Below are 21,465 nucleotides of genomic sequence, written 5' to 3'. Positions count from 1 at the left end.
GGAGAATATGATATGACCTGAAGGAAAAGCACACAGTGTATGATTGAGAGCAGCAGCTTTTTTTTTTTTTTTGTTAACAGATTTGCACAGCCAGGGGTGTGCTTCAGGATCTGTCTTAAAACTACTGCGCTGCTCAACGCATGGATGGTTAAATCTTGCCTGACCTGCGGCACTTTGCTGCATGAGAGAAGAAGAAAATGTGACAAAAGACACACTTTCTTCGTCGTCTGTACTCAGCTGGCATCTGCTTGTCTTCATCAAGCTGGTGTGTGGTGGGTGGGGATGGGGTGTCTTGAATTCCTCGTTTTTCCAATTAGACATCGGTACAATGGCACACAAGCTTGGGCTCGGCTTGATCGGAAATGATGATGCAAGGTGGGAGCAAGCATACCTTCGCGTCAAAGGCGTGCTTGAAGATTTCACAGAGAGTTTTGGCGTAATCTTGCGATTTGCCCGTCTCTGTGGCAACACAGTATGGTGGCTTTAACCCTCTTGGCCATGGCTTGGCCCATGAGCTTCGCTGAAAACTTCACTGCCCGCAGAGATGAAGAGAGAGAGAGGACAGAATGAGACACAGAGCAAGGAAGTGAATCATCCAAGGAACTGTGATTTTGAGGGCACAGTTTGAAACCTTTAGTTTTCATGCACATGACCACAGAACTCCCCCACGCAGATGTGTCTGACAAAAACATTTGTTACTCAGCCTGTGAATCGAGCAAATAAAGGCCAGCGTGGTTCACTGTAGCAGGCAAGCCACGGATGGATGACAATCGTGATTACCTAGCTTGTCATATCCTCGAGGCAATTATATTAATAGCAGAACATACACCGCGCAGAAGTGCATGCATACACAGACAATACAATGACAAAACTCTTGATTACTCCCCGAGGGGTTGATTGGATGAGTTTCACTGCTGAGTACACCAGCCTTCCTTCCCATGTGTCTAACTTTTGTCACGAAAGTGATTACTTGTTTGGCCTTCAATTAACATATAAACATTTATTAGCTTTGACTTTTAAGGGTTGCAAGCTAACCTTGACTGTGTAAATGTACGAAGATACACACTTACTTGGCTAGCTTTTTGAATCCAATGGCCCGTTTTTTTGTGGGTGTCCCATTGACTCCTTTCCACACATGTGTGTTCCATGGATCAGGCTTTTGCATGTACAGAAATGCATTGAGGATGCAAAAAAAAACTTTATTAATTCTTAAATGATTAGAAATCCCTCAACAACCCATGACTTGTGCTACCGATGCTGATGCAGAGAACATATCTTGCTGTTTATACTCTGCAATTGGTATAATTACAAGATCCTACCTGGTACTCGAAAGAAGGGGTGAGGCGGTAGTTTAGCATTTCTTGGTGAAAAACTGGTGTAATGCTCCCCGACATTGGAGGCACAATCCATACCCAGTCTCCAGGACAGCCTCCTCTCACCCGATACTCATTCTCCATGTGCTTCATGAAGGACTCTGTGGCTGAGTGATGGTCCCACTATGGTCACTTTGCATGACTGAAAGAAGAAGCATTGAAAAAGATGCCCACAGACAAATTTAACGGAACATTACTACCAAGTCTGTCATTTCATCTTGTTGTGTAATTAAAAAACCTTCTCCTGAGTGCATATTATGTTATGGATATGTTGCTGTGACAACTAACCCAACCATTGTTTCAAAGAAAGACAGGATCCACTTAATCATCATTAATCCCTGTATGAAAGTGTGAGTATTTAGCCCCAGACCCTGTATCATAACTATGACGGGTTGATACAGATTGTATTAAGAAGTGTATTATGAGGGATTTCAGATGGTTTTTTTTCCACTGTGAATCCAAGATGGCTGCTGTTTCACAAACAACATTAGGCTTAATGAATGACGCATGTACCTGGAAGCTGTAAGAGAACAGCGATGTTGATCTCCACAAGTGCCTGGTCTTTCCAAAGGGAGGATGTCTTCCTGGTTGTCTAAGGCCATCTTGTTGCAACCTCCTATATGACACAGAAGTATCATATAATAATGAGAAAATTCATCCTGTATGCCACTCGTTATGAAACTTTTATCCATATTGGTTTTGGTGATGTATATTTTAAAGCATCTGGCAGGTGCTAGTCCATGGATATAGTGGATAATTATCTCTTCAACATCTGTGACTTTATTTCCCCTCTTCATTTCTTTTTATTCTCCAAACTCATGCACCTATATAGAATGGGGAAAAAACTCCAACGAATTGCGCAAGAAGCAAAGAGCCCCCCTTAATCAGTGCAAGCACTGTTTTATGTACTTCACTCATAAGACAAATTCCACCAAAGCTGGCACCATGAGCCCTGAAGTGCTCTCCATAATTGGACCACTCTGTTTTGGGTCTGAAATTTTCACATGGGAAACCCTCTCTTTGCTTGTGTGAATGATTGTGATACGTGCAAAGATGGCAGGCAGCTCAGCCTAAAACTAATCTGGAGAATAAATGTAGCTCACAATTACACATAAGCAAAGATAAAGACAAAAGGCATGAAATCACAAGCAACACTGTAATAAGTTGGGAGAATTTGCAACCAAGCACACTGGGATTTTATTTTTAAGGAGTGTTGTTAATCAGCTTGCTGCTTAGTGTGTACAATTAGAAGAAGAATGGAATTCTGATTGGATCAATTGGTGACCACAACACATGCTCTTCTCTTCACAAGGCTTCAGTCAATCTGTGCCTGCCAATCCCCCCCCCCGTCTATCAAACAGAACATGAATGTGTGTCTTGGCACAAGACTCTACCTCCAGAATGTTGTTAGCGTGAGCTGTCGCAAAGTCCCTCACGCCAATCTCTGTGCCCATGTACCAGCCGCTGAAGGGGCGCCAGTGAACTCCAGACCGCCCGATCCTCTAGCAAGCATGTTGGAAACAGCCGGGAGGCCGTTACCACTTCAGATCCAGGTCTTTGAACCACTCATACCTGAGAAGACCAAACACGGAAATGACAGGGGACTGGACTATAGTCATAGTGGTGATCATGTCTGTTTGCAATATGCACTAATACACACCTGAGACCCAAAATGTGAAAAAAGGAGTGCAGCCAAAACCAACATTAACACAAAGAAAAACCCCTTTAGACAGCTTTTCACTGCTGGACACAGTAAGCTGGACATCAATCTAACTCCCACCACTCCCTCATTGCAGCCTCTTGGGGAATTGATAACATTGCTCTCAGTGTATTATTTGCAGAGCTGGGTCTAATCTTGTGTAATGATGAGGCGCTGTTGGTGGCCGCCGCCTGTGCCAAGCTGCTGCCAGAGCTGAGGGCCAGCTGATGCAGGGTCTGGAGCAAGAGATGCCAATTTTGGGGGGGGAGTCTGGCAGGGAGATCTGTGTGTCAGGGATTCTGAAATGCTCTCTGTAGCGTGTAGCAATGTAGTGCTGGCTCTGTGTGCATCTGTGTGTGAAAGACTACTGTAGCAACATTCTTTTTTTACTGTGATTATGGACATTACAGAGCTGCAACCGCTTCAAATCTCGGGGGTAATATGTTTTATTTATATTTTTTCAAGTGGCCCCCACTGCTAAAAAGTTTTTCTAAAACTAAACATACAAGAACACAATGAAGCTTGAAATGTCACTAACAAGCCCCATGGTTACCACAAAAGCTGGCATAGCAACAGATAAAGCATGGCTAGCTGTGTTTTCTGGGGAATAATCAGCAGAGTTGGGATGTGACGCTAACCCAATCAGGACTTCTTGGCTCAGAGATGCCTCATTGTTTAAGACGTGTTGTAAACTCTATGCATAAGTAGGTGGATGTCCTTTTTTGTATGCTTGAGAGAACTCACTTTGGGTGGCGTGATGGGAACCTCAAGAATGAGGTCCTCGGGGATCTCAAACTGCTCTGGGTCATTTCCATTGGCTTGCAGGAGAAGGGGCAGGACATCAAAACGACCCTTCGGTGCTTTCCATCCCAGCTGCATACAGATCTAGTGACCAAAAAGTAATGTATTACAGTATGAGCTGAGGAGGATGACATTAATATTTTCCAGCTTTACCACACTGATTTTATCATGCGTACCTCTGTGAATTCGACATTAGCTGGGTCACCCATGATCTCACCGTCAGGCTGTTTTGTAGCCTGCATAACGTATCAGCTGACTGTTCCATACTCGAAAGTCATGTTTGCCATCTGTCCTCTGAGGAAATATTGTGATGGCAGACCTGTGAAAATCAGATAACAAGAAAAAAGTGTGTCAGTGGTGCTGTGCGAAATTTCATATCTGAATAAAGCACCCAGCAGAACATTATATATCACATCATGTGAATATTTGCAGACACCAGACACGCCAGAGCTTTCGCTACCTTTGGTCTGATTTACATCCCAGTGGTGCTTTAATACTTATGACCGGGAAAAAGTGTTAATACGGCTAAGCTGGTAGCAGTGAGCAGCTGGTGTGAATCTGGGCCAGTTGTGCTAAGAGTCTGTAGGAAGCTGCAGTAAACTTTGAACTATAACCCGGTGAAACAGTCTCAGTCAGACTTCATGGTCACCTCCCACAAAGACTAGAAGTCATCAATCAAACAGCCATTCAGAAGTGTTGGAATTCTTTATTCCACTTTCTGTCCCTTTGCTGCTGTAATCCTGCACATTTCCCCCCACTGTAGGATTATTGAAGGCTCGTCTTATCCATTCTAATTTGCTCAGATGGTTTGTAAAGTATTAATCACATCCCAGTACAATAATAGTGGCACATTTTAACGAGGAGCTACAGATTGCAACTTAAGGCTTTACTAATGTTTAATAGACACATTTTTAAATATTGAGGACTAATGGGTTTTTGTTCCTTACCCATTTATTTATAATGGGAGCTATAATTTGGACCAAAATCCATTTATCAAAAGTTATTAATAATTACTACACATGTGATCAATTGAAACCACAAGATATAATAAAACACCGCTATTAATTGATTTTAAAATTCTCCCTAAAGCATATTACTTTTCAATTATAAAGCCTTTTTTCATAGTCAGCAATTTGTATTCGTATTTTGTTTTTATGTCTATTTGCAACTTATTAAAAAGGAACCCTAATTACATTTTTATATAATCCTCAAATGTGTTCACTGCAGTGAAGTAAAAGCATTATTCTCACATGAAATCCACACAAGGGAAAACTCATAATCTTTTGTTTTATGACATTTTTGTGACCTTTGCTTGTGGTATTTTTTTTAATATTGGGAGGCATTGGAATCAAATCTCTTCTAAAATAAGGCTCCAGATGATAAACAAAAAAAAAAATCAATGGAACTATGTCTGTTTACAGTATATATGTTAAAGCGAGCCAGAGTGAGAGAGCCACAGTCTGAAGGGTCTGCTGACTCTCTTCACCACGTGCATGCGAGCTGTCTTCCAAAGTCCAGGCTAAGTGAGGGTAATGAGTCAGAAGCTAGCCATCATCCGAGAGGTAAATATGAGGTGTCACATGTGATTAGGATGTGGCAGAAACTGAGTGAGTGCTGTGCAGGTCTGACAAATGACTGCTTGTTAGCAAGGTCTGCCGCCTCACCAGCGGGGGCAACGATGGCGCTGAGACACTGACAGATAGATAGACGGGCAGCAGATAGTGTCAGAGACAGCACCAAGAGACAGAGCGCACACTGACAGATGGGACAGTGGGTCAAGTCAGGGTAGTCGGGAGATGGAGAGGGGTGATGAGAGTGACAGATGGAGACGGGGACAAGTCTAGTAGGAGTACAGAGAATCGAACTACAGGAAGGAACGGGCAACAAAGGGAAAACAAAAGGCTCACCAGCATGTGTGAGTGCTTTTTTTTTTTTTTTTTACCTCAGGTTGCCTTTGTTGGTGGCGTACTTGATGTGGTTACAGATGTAATTGTACATTCCATGGGCTGTTGTGCAGTCTCTGGCATCGAAAACCTGGAAAGCACAAGAACAAGAAATCAGAACCAAATAAAAAATCTTTACTGTGCTTAAATTAAAATATGATTTTACAACAAATGAATGACACAGGAAGTACTTCAGGCATACCTGTAGCTTGGACCACTGGATCCTTCCCACACATCGGGCAGCATTCCTCCAGGCGGCTTGGCTCCATAGATCAGCTCAGTGTCTTTCAGTTGATAAGTTCCTGAAGCTTCAATCTCCTTGGTCACCTCCTCCAGCCTGTCCACATGGGCCTTAGACCCATACCTGTAAGCAGGGTGCAGGGTCTTATGATCATATGCGGGTGTGTTCTACTCATATCCCTGGATAATATAATGTTTCAAGAGGAACACAGTCGTGCCCTCCTAGAACTGCATTGTTTAAACAAGTAATTGCTGCTTGAAGCACATTGTATTGTTCTCTGCATGCAGCAATATGCTGGCATAACCACCCTTCAATCCACCTATCTGTTCCACACAATGTTGCTGATGAGTACTGGCTGCGCTTGCCTTTTGATGGAGGTGTAGTACTGGTCTATGAAGTCAGTGGCCAGTGTAAGAAGCTCCTCTTTGGTCCTGACTTCATCTGGTTTGCGGATGTGCTGGTTGGGCGTCATGACGGAGCCGATGCACACATTTTCAGTGCAGATTGGCCTCTATAAAAGACAAAAACAATATATACATATTAAATTTTAAAAATGTAATTTGTGGTAATATATGTCTATGTAAAAGGCATCAAAATCGAGCAACGAGCAAATGTTATTAAAAAACTTCGGAAATTGATGAAAGCTTCAGAATTATTCTATGTTGTTGACCTCCTTGGGTGTTAGCTTGTCATCTTCTCCTGCAACAGTTTTTTTTTTCTTAATAGCAAGATGTTTTATGGAGAGTAAAAAACGCCCCGAAAAACATTTCTCATTTAGTATTGCCGCGAGGTGCAAAGGTGAGAATGGAAAAATAAACTGAGAATGAATAAATGAACTCATCTATGTTGTGAGGAGAATTTTTATGATTTCAGTCATTTGATGAAAAGGCTGGATGGAACCGTGAAACTGGATTTTACACAGATCCTTTCACATTTTGACCGTGCTGCTGCAGCTCACAGTATTGGAATGGCCTGAAGAGCAAAATGTACCTGAAAAAAAAGGAGTTTCAAAAGAAGCGATGCCGGCGACAAATAGAGTAAAGAAGAGACAGAGGAATACAGGTTAAAACACCATGAGGACGGAGGTTGGCACTACACCACCCACTGCATATTGTTTCCATAATTGAATCATGTCGTTTGTTGTACTTAATAAGCAGCATTAATTAGTTTCCCTTAACTTGGAAGCACATTCTAGATTCTTGTCTACTTATCTTCAGCATTCATCTCTGTGTTAGTCCTGAATGGTTATTTACCAAAGGAAAAGTTTATCATATTAACCTTCAGCCAGTGTTTATTTTGAATGGCTATGTCCTGAAAGGAGACCCAGATACGGAAAAACTTTATTTTCCTCTCCTTATTCTTTTATTTTTTTAGCTTTAACTGCTGTGAATTATCAGTACACCTCTTTTGCCCTTTTAACAGACCGTGTTAACACTTCACACGCCATGCCTATGTAAAGATGTTTCATAATCAAGGACCTTATAAAATATCAAATTATGAGCAGCTCTGACAGAAACTCCCAAAAGCCACACAATAAGCCAACAACACACCTTTGGTGCACATGCTTTCACTATAATATTTTCAATTCTACTTAATTAATTTTAGTCATTGACTGAATAAGTTGTTAACATAAAAGTGTTACATCTTCTTTCACTATATCACTCACACATAGCTGGCAACGCGTGTTAATGAATGAGTAAGTGAGTGAGTCATAGACTGGATTCCTTCCATTAAACTGTGACAGGAAAGAGCGAGAAGGAAAGACAAAATATGATAAAACAGACAGACTGAAGGAGAAAATTGCTCATAGCTCCGAGCTCCTTGTGTGGTCAGTTTAATATGATTAGAGTTGAAGCCTGCTGTCACTTTGGTTTGCCTTCACCAGCTTAGAGAGCGAATGAGTGAGTAAGAACGGATAACAGGAACGTTAGCGAAGGCGTGCAGTCGAACAGGAAATTTGACAATGACCCCAGCGGTGCTAGAATTGGCTTGGTACACTGAACAACCCACTTCCACTGTCCAAATACTCAAGCATGGACCAGCAGTGTGGCCAAAAACTTTAACAAACAACAACAACAACACAGGACAGTAAATCGGGTGAGGATGTCAGAAAACACCGAAGAAAACAAAGTTGAAATGAAGCCGAGAAAAGATAATTGACAACAAGCAAGCACAACAAGAAGATGAGACAGAAAAACAAAAAGAGCAAGAGGTGATGGAGTAAAAAAAAAAAAAGGAGGAAATGGATGAGTAGAGCGTTAAAAATAAAACAAAGGCATCACTCGTGCTCCAGCACGTCCGCTCATCACACTGCTCTGGGCATTCATGCCAGCCAGCTGTCCTTTCGAAAAAGACGGATCATCTTCGAATACAGCGGCGTCTGTGATATATATAATAAATCTGAAGATGCTATTATGGGGCCATTCATTGGGATGCACACGGCAGCCTGTCCGATAAGTCACCAAAATAATTAGGCTGCCGTTTGCTGTTTACAAATGGCTGCAGTGTTTTGGAGGGTGAATGCTTAAACAGAGGGGCTCACCTTGTGCTGGTAGACTGGCTTACTAACTAGAGGAAGAAACTTTGTCTGCATGATAAAAATGGAACAAATGGATGGGAGGAGCAGCTAAGGGATGAACAGGAAAATGTATCAAGAGGAGGTGTTATTGGGTGTCTTAGCACCAAAAGTTTTTGTTGCTTATACTATTTATCTTTTTTTTATGCCACACTCTCCTTCCCCCTAAAAGAAAAATCTCATTGTTTGGAGCCAATAATGACACCAGGGACCACTAATCCTGGCAGTTTGCTCTCATTTTAATAAAACAAATTATTACATCACACTTCAGTGAAAGGTGAGATGTCTTTAGACACACAGCCTGTCTTTCCTTTTTGATGCCATGTTTCCCACAACGCTACAAAGACACACACAGCCCTAAGCAGGTTAATTATCTTGAACAAGGCTCTGATGAGGCAATCAAAGAGTGAATGTCGTCTGCTTTATTGGAAGGATGCACCTCAAGGAAAACTAAATCTTAGGAGCAAAAAGCGTCCAACGCCACAGAGATGCCTCAAGTTCTATAAACCTAGAAAACTAAAATATTATTCTTGAAGCTTATTGAATTTCTGAATCCTCAAACATTCTATATATCTAAAGGCTTTTGGACGCCACTGTACACTGTTTATTATAACCAGTGGTAATGAGGAGAAAAATACATGTGGTGGTCCACTTTTGGACATAATGTCCACAACAGAAAATTATCTAAACAAGTTAGTGAGTTATTATGATGACATTGAACCATTAGCTCAAAAAAAAACAAAGTCCAAGAAATCTCTACTCTATTTTACTGTTCACTATTAAAATATGTGTCCACAACATAGAGAGGAAACTGATAATGGATGGATACATTTGTCAGGCTAGTCATGTATGTGTCAGACACATTTGTGGTAAAAATATCCACTAAACGTCACACAATAGATTTCTCACCACTGTTGTCTAAAACACTGAGTCACTGTATGACTATGTGAGTCACTATATGACCATGTGTGCTCTGTCTATACCATATGACAGTGATATGTCGATTCTACACAGATTCATCTGTAACCCTCTCCCACTAAGTAGTAATGAGCTGAATCACCCAAGGCTCAGGCAAGAGCTCTCTAATGTATGACTAGTTAGTGAGAAGCAGAGAAAATGCGCGCCACGCTGTGCCATTATTGCTCCGATCTATTTGACTTGCAAATTATGTATCGGTAATTCTGCAGGCTAAATGTTTGTTCAGTCAACCGAAGCATTTTATTTCATGTTTATCAGCATCTTTGAGGTCACAGATTTCATATATCACCTCTTTCACCTTTGTTAGGGGGCCTAATGTGTGAAAGCTTTGCAGGTCTGTGGCTTTCTGTGGCCGTCTAACATTTGTCATGATAGTTTCCTCCAGGCTAAACATGAAAGTGCCAAAAACTGCAGTATTGCAAATGGCCACTTGAGGGGGTGGCCTTAAATGAACACATATAAGCCTCCACGTTCAAATGACCCTCTTTACAGTAGAAAAAAAAAATGGTACAAAAATACTTTTGGTCTCGATGGATAATTACTTTTTTTGTTTGTTTGTTTGTTTGTGACTGTATGGAGGCAGATTTTTAAATAAATTATTTAATGCTTTAAAGTTACGTATAATTGAGGAGTGGTCACTTTGAATGATAGTATGTCTGCTCAGTTCTTTCTGTTGTTTTTACAGTTTTACAGCACAAAAATGTGCAGGAAATGTGTTTGTCAGAGTATTTACACAGTAAAAAATTAATTAATTAGCTAATTAAACCAGTCAGAATATTAATAATAATCAGTATATTTCTCTTCAGCCCTGTGGAGTCTAAACGAGGGAGCTTGCAGGGCTGGATGCAGGGACACTGGATTGCATTACAATTGCATCATACAGGTGTTCTATATTTTTTGGGTCACCTGGTGTATATAGTGCAAATCCATTTAGATTCAGTGAAAGGTGTCAGAAAAAAAAAAAAAAAACACCACTTATAAACCCAGACATCAAAATTTTTCTCATTCCTTCCAGGGCACAGTTGCCTCAGTGACAAATTGTACTGTAAACTGTAACTGGTGCAGCAGACTCCTAATTGGACATGTTTTGAATTGCCTTACCTTGCTGGAGCTGTGGTGGAGTATGTCGCTGTAGATGGTGCCAGTCTCCCAGTTCTTGATCTTTAAAAAGCGAGGGCATTTGGAGGGGCTGCCATTCTGCAAGGACTTAATAGGAGAGGTCCTGCCCTGCGCTGAAGGCTGCAAAGAGCACACAGACATTTACATATGAGTCATTACTTTTATGCCTTTGTAGTGTATCTGGCTAATAGGTTCTGACCTCTGTAACAATTTTGGTGCAAGCTGAGCAAGTTGTTTATGACTAGAAGTCATACTGGGGTAAAATGACACAGCCCTCCTGCTGCCAGGAAGTGTAACAACTGAGAAAATTTAGGATAAGAACAAAATGGATAATATCTCCAAGTATTCCAGCTGGCTTTTTCACTTCAGCTCCTTAGTCTGAAGGAAAAATCGGTTTGGCATTGTGCTTAAGTCTCTCTCTCACACAGACCCACAGTATTCACAGCAACCGTTTGCATTCACTCTTTCCTCCATTCCTGTTTTACTTTCCACTGCAGGATAATGGCAATCAGCATTAACAGCAGGCTGGTGGCAAGCTAACTCCTGGCTCACTGGGTTTTCCAATACGGTAGCTATTGACTGATGAATGGCTGCAATTTAACCCCAAAGTCAACGGTAAGTGTTGCTGGAGAAAGGCGCCGAGTGATTGCCAAAGACTAATCAATCGAACACCTTGGAAGCTCTTTCATCATCTCCCACAGCTTTGTTAAATCATACAGTGTTGCAGCTTTTGAACAACAGTGACACAATCATGGTGCTCGCCAGGGAGAAGAATACCAACAGTGTCACACCGGTCATTGTCATTTTGCATCCTCTCGAACAGCAGAGGAGGTCTGAATTGAATCTGATTTCAAACACACAAAGAGTAAATAGCTTAGTTCTCGAGTGCTCTCCCTCTCCCTGATTCGACGGCTCCGATGTGACACACGGTCATCATCGAGGTTGTGGATAGGAAGAATGATCATTGGACCTTAAACAGACTTTCTGTCATACAAGCAAAGAAAATCACTTGCGGAGAATTTACAGTGTTCTGACATAATACGCAGAGCAGTTGTGTATTACTGGAAGTTAAACGCTGGTCGCTCACGGACCTGTAGACAGCTTTGGCATTTACATTTAAGAATGTCACTTTTTTATTAATGTCACATGCAGGTTTCAGAGAATCCTGTTTATATGAACAGGCTGTAAATGTCAGTGTACTTTATTTTTATACATCTGCACCGCTGCAAGTTTGAAATGTCGACGAGGAGAAGAAATATATTTTAAAAAATAACAATTGAGGGTAAGAAGATAATGGGAATGAATTATGATTGTGCACAGATGGTCCAATTAACCTTTGATATGCACACAAAAGGTCAGTTAATATATGTATTAGATTTCTGTGAAGGTAAGTAGACAGTGGGGCCAGTCCTTCTACATTTACACACTTAGTCTGATAATAATCCCATCAGGGAAATTGCTTAAGTGTCACAACAATGACTAGGGAGGAGTTGGGATCGAACCACCAACCTTCCAGTTATTGGACAACCCTGCTCTACCACTGAGACACTGCTGCCCTAATATGATATGATATATATCATATATCTGATGATATAACTAGTTTCTGCACATGAGTAGTGCCCAAGATGTGCACCAAGAAGTCAACCAGTTAACTTAGGTGACTTCAAGTGGCTCCAGGTCTCATCCATGGATACAAAAATTAATAAAGAAATCTCTCAGGAGGCTCCTAAAATGTCTAAAAATGACATTGTGGATAACTGCCATAAGACGTATGGTGACAGCAAACTCTGTGGGAGTGCACTGCCTGGCTCTTTGTTGGATTCGGAGGCATTTAAACTAAGAAGTCAGGTGGAAACTGCATTTTTATCCAACCCATGGAGCTAATTAGCTAGCTGCCTACAGCTGATAAAATCTGCCAACAACAGCTGGCGTTTCAGTCTGCACAACTGCATCGTGTGATCAGTTTCCTTTTTTAATTGCAAGGATTTTGAGTGGTTGACATGACACTAATACAGTCCATAAACATAAAAGCTTCAAAGGCATAGCACCTGCACAGTTGCTTACTTAGACAAACCCCATTGGCACTTGCAGGTGCATACTGTGAGTGTCTTGTTTAAATGTCACATATGTGCACTTAATCCATGTGTAAGCACCGATTGCACCCATCAAAGTAACGCAATGCTAAGAATAAGGTCTGGGTGTAACAGAAGGAAGGATCCATGGTGCTGGGAATGAGGATAATTGAAGCTAATCTGATGAAGATAATGTCATATTTGGGCGTCTTTCTAGAAAATAGAGTTATGAAGAAAAAAGACACATCCGCCCATGAATTAAAACTTCTGATGGGAAATGTAGATGATGAGCTGAAGACGGGGGGTAGATGGAGGAATGGAAACAGTGGAAAGTGAGACTGACAGCCTGAGAAATGGAGAAAAAAATCCATTAAATATTTATAAAGTGTAGTCAAGATTTCGAAGACAAGTAAAGTGCAGGTTTGACAAATGATACCCTATTCAGTGATGATTAACCCAAATCATGCAAAAAAAGAAGGAATAGAAGGAGACTCCCGACATATTTCCTCCTTTCTGAGGATCATCAAAGGTGGCTCCTCCAGAACTCACTAGCTGATGGTATGTGACAGAACATGCTGTCATCTTTCCTCTGCAATAAGCTTATTTAACATGAAATTATGCAGCAGCAGAAGCTCGAGCTGAAGGCACCTGGACAATCCTAATTTGCAGGCCATCAAAGTGTCACTTGAAATCCATGTAGTTAAAAAAATTCTGAAACCATTTTACTTGTGTTTTAATGAACTCAGATGTCTAATATACGCATGTCAAATTAAATACTTAGCAGTGAGCCATCAAAGTCAGCAGCTAGAAAAATGCCTGCAGGGGAACTACTTGCTACACGAGTCAGTAGAATGGACACACACTGACGCCACTTCCTTACAAGCTTCTTCAAGCTGAAAAACTCCACAGAACAAGGGTGGACACATGGCTTCTCAGCTCTTTATATATATATATATATATACATATCCACCCTTAACTGCTGTCAAGCACTGTCATACATACATTCTCACAAACATCCACATTATCACTCTCTTCTCTGCAGGTCTGAGAGGCTGGATCAATTTGATGGAGAGAGACGGATCAGCAGCTGCACGCATTCATTAGGCCTCCTGGAATCATTTTGCCCCATCCGGTCCTATTGATGGGGGCTCGAGCGACGTCAGGAGTGGGTGGGTAACACAGACCACGTGCAGATTACGACATTATCTGTGACACAGACACTCAGACCTGTGACCAGACCCGCGCGGAAAAACATAAGCTGGATTTAATGCAGCAACAGCTTGCTACCGGAAGGATCTAATGCCTAGAGGTGAGGTGATAGGATCTTAAGGCTTTATTACAATGTGCAAAGAAGCAACACAGATGTGCGTGCTCGGTTTCTAAAAGCATGCAATGGGCTGATAGTGTGGATTATAGTGTCAGACAGGCAAAGGCAACCATGGATCCACAGCTGCAAAGTATCACAAGCCTGCTCATGAGCACTTGTGCACACAATAAAGGGCAAAGGGTTTTCAAGTCATTGATCATGCAGAGAGGAGATGGACAAGCGAATGCTTGCACATGATCTCTTTAACTCTAAATTACCTCAAGGTTTGAGCGATGGTTTTGTTTTACCTTTTCAGTGTCAGCGTTGTGGAGTGCCACCGGCATGTTTTCCAGCATTCTGTCGTTATCTGGCGCCAGCTGTGGGGACGTGCCATTTCCCACGCCAAGGTCCCTAGAAGTCATACACAATTTACTGTCAAGAGTGTGAACTCGCACCTGGTGCAAACAAGCCTTTCGTTTCCAGTTAAAACCCCTGCCAAACCATGCACACACACAGACACACACATAGACAAGGCTCCTTTCTTCCATTTTTTCAAATTCATAAATTAAGCATAGACTTGTACACTCTCCAAAATACTGTTAAATCAGGAAACCCTGCACAATTTCTACAGGCTCTGCACACCCACATAGGGATTTCTCAGTTTAAGACATAGAGAGCATAGAGAGGCATATGTTTCAGTGCTGCAGAGGGACCAAATGTCCCTGATTAGAACAAAGATCAAGAAATCCTCACTACATGAGAGGAGAGCCATATTTTAGAATGGGTTTTATGTCACAAAAATGTTTCTTTGACCCATTTTGAAAGTTTATTGTCTTCAAATCTAAAAAATAAACACTTTTCAGCTGTTCATGTAATCGTGCCACATTTAAATGTTACCACAGGTTCACTTGTTTGCATCTGAAGTACGTGTTTACAGCTTGCTTAAACAATCTTTCCTAAAATAATTCACATTTATATACAAACCCTTAAAAGATAAAAGGAACAAGTGAGAGATGTGTACCGAAGTGTTCCTAAGAGAGTGAATGAGAACCAAGGGGGAGGGGAGACCCCTGAGCTGCCACTGTGGCAAACCACCCGAGATGTGAATAAACAGCAAACTCATCCCTCATCTGATTTCAAGTTCGCATTTTGCAAAAAACGCCCACACACAAACAGTCTTTCACACTCACCCCCCCCCCCCCCCCCATATCCTCACAAGCACGTGCCCATGCTAATTGTAAATCCTTACAGGCATCCCTTTTCCCTTTCACACTCCCTGTCACACTGTATCTCTTTAGTTAGAGCATATTCATCCACCACATTTCAGAGGCGGAGTTCAAACATGCAGAAACAATGAGAGAAGTTGTGTGTGTCATTTGTCATCAGCTTGTTGTTGGCCTTGTGCTGAATTGTGAAATTATTGCCTCCTCTCCTCTAAAAAAACAAGCAACATTGGTTAAAATGTGCTTTCTATTCCTGGCAAAATAGTCATTGAGGGGCAACTGGAAAGACGTAACTACAAAAATGTACCTAGAGATTACATATATTATTGATTATTGTCTTCACGGTAACCTTTCTCTTTAGATGTCCTCATAAAGATTAAATTATCCAGTGCTGAACAAATGTCAGCATGTTTTTAGACTGTCCTAAGAGCATGTTAGCAAGACTATAATGTTCATAAACATATGTCTCCCTAGAAAGCAATGAATCACTCAAAGGGTATTTATGAAAGAGAGGGGGATGTGCATGGGTTGGTCAAGAATGAGATATTGATTCAAGGAGACTGTAGTCTCAATTTCATTTCAATTGGTTGTGGGAGTACAATGGTAGATAACTGAGACGCCAATAACAACAGTACACTGTGCAGACCGTTTAGGCAGAAGTCGAGGATGGAATATTGGCTCTGACTCAGAAAAGCCTGGTGAAAAAAAAAACTGGACCAAAGTGGACATTTAAACAAACTACAAGCACTCTAACATTTGACAGTCTTCCTCATTAAATCTTAAAAAAGACGTAAACTGTTGCCAATTTCACACTTCTTCTACTTTCTTGCTGAAGCAAGAGTCTGACCTCTACACCCAAGAGAGGATGCTCGTGAGGGAAAAGTTTGGCTCCTGCAAGCTGATAAAGAATGACAACTTCATGACAAGCGTTCTGTTGCTCACTGCTAATTGGGATCGACAATGTCACATTAATACAGAGGCCAACATCCCATGCTAATGAAGCAAAACTTCCTGAAATGAATGCACATTAAAATGACATTCTGACATATGCTAATCAGTTTTCAATAACATTTTAAACTAAACTCTGAAGCTAAAGAAATACTTGAAAAAATAAAGTTTGCCTATAACAAAGCAGCTCGTTGGTTATGAAGAATATTTTAAGTAATTTCATTTTAGGTGAGGCTTTGGTAGAGACCAGCATGCAGACAGTAATTACTTGGCACTGTACACTGAGTCATATTAGGTGAATGAGAAAGAGAGCCTGTCTATAACAGCTAATGTAACACAGATGTGTCAGAGGCTGCAGGGTGGCAGAGTGAATAAGGATACATTCAATCACAGGAGCAGGTGCAGCTACTTGTATCAGCCAATAACCACCATCTTAAAGAGTCCTTCACCTAAAACCTGATTCTAATTCTGTCTGGTATCTAACTGCAACTCTCGCTGGGGACACACTTCAACTAAGGGATCAATAAAGTGGTATCTCATCGCAAATTACCAGGCCACTTGAATCTCGACGTCCCTTCTCCCAGCATTCCTCTGGCCTTCTCCATTGATCTCCTTTTTGCTGCTTTTGATGAGGCGCAGCACTGGTTCAATCTCCTTTAGCAACTCATTGTTCTCCTCCACCCCGTTGAACAGGAGAGCTCCACGGCCCCCATCCCTCATCAGTAGGGGGTCCTGGCCCTGCATCCCTCCCCTCTGCAGGAGGGCCTGGGTGATGGACGGAGAGGACAGGTTCTCAATGGCTCGGAGTTGGGGCTCCTTGTTGACCTGCTGCCCGGGGCTGTACGCGCTGAGAGGGGACCAGTGCTCGTAAGACTTTGACGCCGGAAAGGTGGGGCGCGTGACCCTTACTGTGCGCTGGCGGCCATCTCCTGACAGGGTGGTCTCCAGGTGGGTGGTGAAGCCCTCTGGCCCACGAAGGATCAGCACTGCGTGGCTCTCAGGCAGCACATTCTTTAGTGTCTCCAGGGCACGTTCATAAGACAGGTCCACCAGGGGCTTGTTGTTGACAGCCAGCACAATGTCGCCCACCTGCACCAGGCCACACTCCTCTGCTGCTCCTCCTCGAATGAGGTCTGACACAATGACAGGTGGCTTGGACACCCTCTGCTTCACCAGAAAGCCCAGACCGCCAACCTTTCTCTTGAAAAGGCGCACAGAGATGATGTTGGGCTGCAGCTGGCACACTGTAGGCTCTGACTCCTGCATGGTGCCTGTGTGTGATTGCATGTGTTTGCGTGCGTGTCTATGCGTGTCCCCAGGGATGTTTCTGAAAAGCGACAGGAAAAAAAAGAAAAGGAGGAGGGGGAGGAGAAAAAAAAGTCTATTAGTTTTGTAGGAAATTACCTTGTTTACAGTGTGTTGATTTAACATCAGTCAAAGAGGGTATGTGACTCATTAAAGCTGAGTGTTTTTGAGAAGGTAATGTCACACAGATCATTAAGCCCTGTTGAGCTACACATGCAAAACACTGTCACGAACGTGAAAAAAACGCTATCCAGCTAATCAGACCTGCTCACACCTCTGTGATCCTCAGTATCTACATCACAGCATTGACACAAGCTAATGTTGTTTAAGGCAAATATTAAAAGTATAGACAGGTACGTCACACTTCATGCTGAGCCACTGTTTTCTCCAGTGGTGGAACAAGAACAAGCATCTATTAATAAATGGAGCTACTTCTGTCTTGCTTTAAATTTAACAGATATTAAATGAAGAAGAAGCAACATGGAACAAAAGAGAGAGCACAACTGTTAGTTAACAAGGCAGGAATAGCGATAAAATCATATAATTTACACAGTAATACATTCATGTGTTTGTTGGACTGCAGCATGTTTACATTAGATTCAGTCTCCTTTCCTCCGCCACTGGATTTCCTCATCAACAATGCTTTAGGTGTCACACTGGCCTTGAAATCTCAGACATATTCATGTTATGCTTAAACAGAACTGTTTGCAATACTGAGCATGCAAGTGGCTTAGAAGAGCAGACTTTGAATATTGCTGTAGGTGCGCTCAGAGTTAAGTGTCTTCTCTTATATGCTTGCACATGTCTTTGCATAATGACAACAGTAACAGTAACAAAAACACAGTGGACTCCAGCCAATCCTCCAGCTGCTTGTGCTGCTTAAGTCCTATTTCTCCACCCCACGCTTTATTGTCTCTGCACTTTAAATGAACTTTACCACACACACACACAAAAACCCACTCATGTCCCGTTTGCCAGTCAGTAAAGCGTTTTACTTTCGTTTGATGCAAAGCCACTACAAGGTGTTAGTTATTCTTTGAAATCGCTGCATCCTGGCCGCGTAGGTGGCGTCGCCTGGAATGTAAACACAAGTGGAGCTCGCCCTGTGCGCCTGTTTCAGCGCTGTACGCTGGCTGCCGGGCAGGCAGGCGGGCAGGCAGGCGGGCAGGCAGGCGGGCTGGCGGAGGCTGAGGCACGGTGCGCATAGCCGGAGCCGTTCAGCACCAAGGTCAGCGCTCCGCCTGCACATCAGCACCTGAACGCTGTCCGTCTCCACGCATCATTCCAGCGACAATTCAAAGAGGGTTTCACAGGTATCACTGTCTGTGAGGCTTGTCTTATTAAAAAAAAAAAAGTCTTATAATTCAGCCAATCCATCATCACATCTATGATCTGCCTGTCACACCATTCACGGGGTCAGGGCTTCACTCCGTGGCGTTACAGGTGAAAGTGGCACTCTTTTTAATAAAAATTGGCTGAACTGCCCCGAGGCGCAGGAATAACTTATATAAGCGGCCCTTTAATCCCCACTCTTTGTAGCTGCACCCTACTAAGATGAGAAATTGCCAATAACGCGTGTAGAAATGGATGTAGAGATGTGCTCGGCATGTGCAAGTCCTTTTTAGGGACGGTGCGAAGATAACTGTCTTTAAATATTGACTCTGCAAAGCGAGCTACTTATTGGCACCACGTGGCAACTGATTGGCAAGAAATGGATGTTCCTTCAAGACAAATAAACACATTATTTATTCTTCAATTCGTGGATTTTCTTGCTGATGATTTGAAACACAGATGTCTGACTTCTGTGGCCTTTGTAGAAGCAACGTGCGTCAAAATAGTTTGGACAGCGTGATTGTTTTTGTGCGCACACATGAAGTTGCACTAAAATAAGTGGTTGTATAGGTTGCACTATTCCAACAGGTTATAGCCTCTCGTTAATGAGAACCTTATCAGCTCCAGCGTGCATAAACAATGCACGTACAGTAATGCATGATGTGGGAGTGATAATAAGCACCGAGCTGCATTTTTTCAATCAGATTAATAGGTTAATCCGGTCGTGCGTCAACCCAACAAACAGGTGAGCTTAGTTATTTCGGGTACTGACATCACACAGCATGCAACAACAGCAAAAAAGAAGCCAAACGGTCAAGTTTCACATCTACACCTTCACTGCGGCGGCACAAAAAACACAGGTTTCTGTATTTATGCACGAAAATGCCGCTCTTCACTGATTCTTGCGGTCAAAAGAAGTCTAAGCGCAGAACTGCGGAGCTGAGCTGAAGCCGAGAGAAGAACAAGATTTACAAAGAAATAAAACCCAATGTCGTGGTGAAATTCCTGTAAAACAGTGTTAACTTATAAAGAAGCTCAGTATAATTGATAATCATCTCTCATTTTTTTAAATTCCTTTTTGCACTGATCTCCTTATTGGCATGAATGCAATCGACAAAAAATGCACAAGATGTTCTCTCCGATCATGAATTTACTGTGTTGCCCATTTCTCTTAGCAACAAGTTCGCCTGACACTTTAACTGGAAACAAAAGCACCAAATAACGCTGCAAACTTCAGCATCTGCAGATTTTTTTTCCTCCAAATAATAACTCACATTAGTTTAGAAATGCATCCTCAAAGCTCCTCGCCCTCACCCACCAGCGGAATGCGCAAAAACACACACACACACACAACACAGTGAATTAAAACAACAACTCACCCCTGAGAACGAGGTCGCTGTCACAACGACCTGCTGCAGTGAACTTGGGGTAAAACTCCTGCGCTCCTGCGTTTCCTTCTCAGCAGCGGCTGCACAGGTCTTGCATCCAAACAACGTCTCCAAGTGGCATCGGCGCGCTCTGCCTCTCTAGAGACGAGGCATGCTTCTTTCTGCCTCTCCGCGCGCACCGGGGCGCTTTATATATGGAAAGCCAACGGGAGACACTGTGACGAGATGGGAGAGAGCCGTGCGCGGGCATTTAAATGAACTGTAGGTGGGTTTAGTTATCTGGGCTATCGTCATCACTCAGCATGCGACAACAGTGCTCTTCTCGCATTTCCACACTCCCCTCTCTTGAGTCTGCGGTATAGGCCTTCAGAGGAAGAGGAAGAAGAAGAGGAGGCAAGGTGTGTCAGCGCCACAGTCTGCATGCAGACTTCCACTGTCATCTCCACGAACTTGCACTTAAGTCGGATTAATCAGGGGGAGCGGACATCTCTGCGTTGATCTGGGATGGGAATTTGACGCAAGGGTTTAAAAAAACAAAAGTCCACACTTGTTTGCTTTAAAGCTATTTTTGCACCAAAGTGGTTGTGCATCACTTAGAAGGATTATTTCTTTAAATTTTTTTGGAAAGGCAGAGCACAAATTGCCAGCAGTTAGATGAAAACAATCAGCCTCTATAGAAAATACAATAAAAACTGCAGAGGGGAAAAAAAAGTTAAATAAAAAATAAAAACCATGTTATAAAACGGGCCTTCTGTAAAATATTTATCGTTACAAGGTTGTTGGACTGTATTTGGTGTTCTCTTGTTAACAATTACATAACTGCAAGCTTCGCATAAGAAGACGAAGGTTTACTTTTTAATTTTTTTGTGTTTTTTTGGAGCAGTTCTCAGAAAGAACCAGTGGAGGATGAGACTACACGGCACAAAAAACAATGATTTCAAAAGGTCAACACCTCATTATTAAACCAGGGAGTAATTAAATGAAGAAATGAGAAATTTATGAGCAGTGCAGACTCATCTTCTCCTCAAAATAAAACCGCCGTTTCATATTTTACTCACGTCCAGCGGTGTGTGAGCCACTCTCACTGCGTCTACTGTCAAACAGGTGTAGTATCTTTCTCTACCGAAGGGGTCGCTATTGTTTCTGCTAGCTTAAACAGACT

General features: G+C 42.3%; 1 pseudogene; it reads right to left on the bottom strand.

Annotated features, from left to right (window-relative positions):
• LOC114441012 (nitric oxide synthase, brain-like) overlaps nucleotides 1-20,440 on the bottom strand; it is a 29,893-nt pseudogene extending 9,453 nt beyond the window's left edge.
• Between the last annotated feature and the right edge of the window lie 1,025 nt (nucleotides 20,441-21,465).

The sequence above is a fragment of the Parambassis ranga genome, chromosome 9 (assembly GCF_900634625.1).
Source record: "Parambassis ranga chromosome 9, fParRan2.1, whole genome shotgun sequence".
In the NCBI taxonomy this organism is placed as follows: Eukaryota; Metazoa; Chordata; class Actinopteri; family Ambassidae; genus Parambassis; species Parambassis ranga.
Note: the sequence above shows the minus strand (reverse complement) of the source record. Positions and strands in the feature narration are given on the sequence as shown.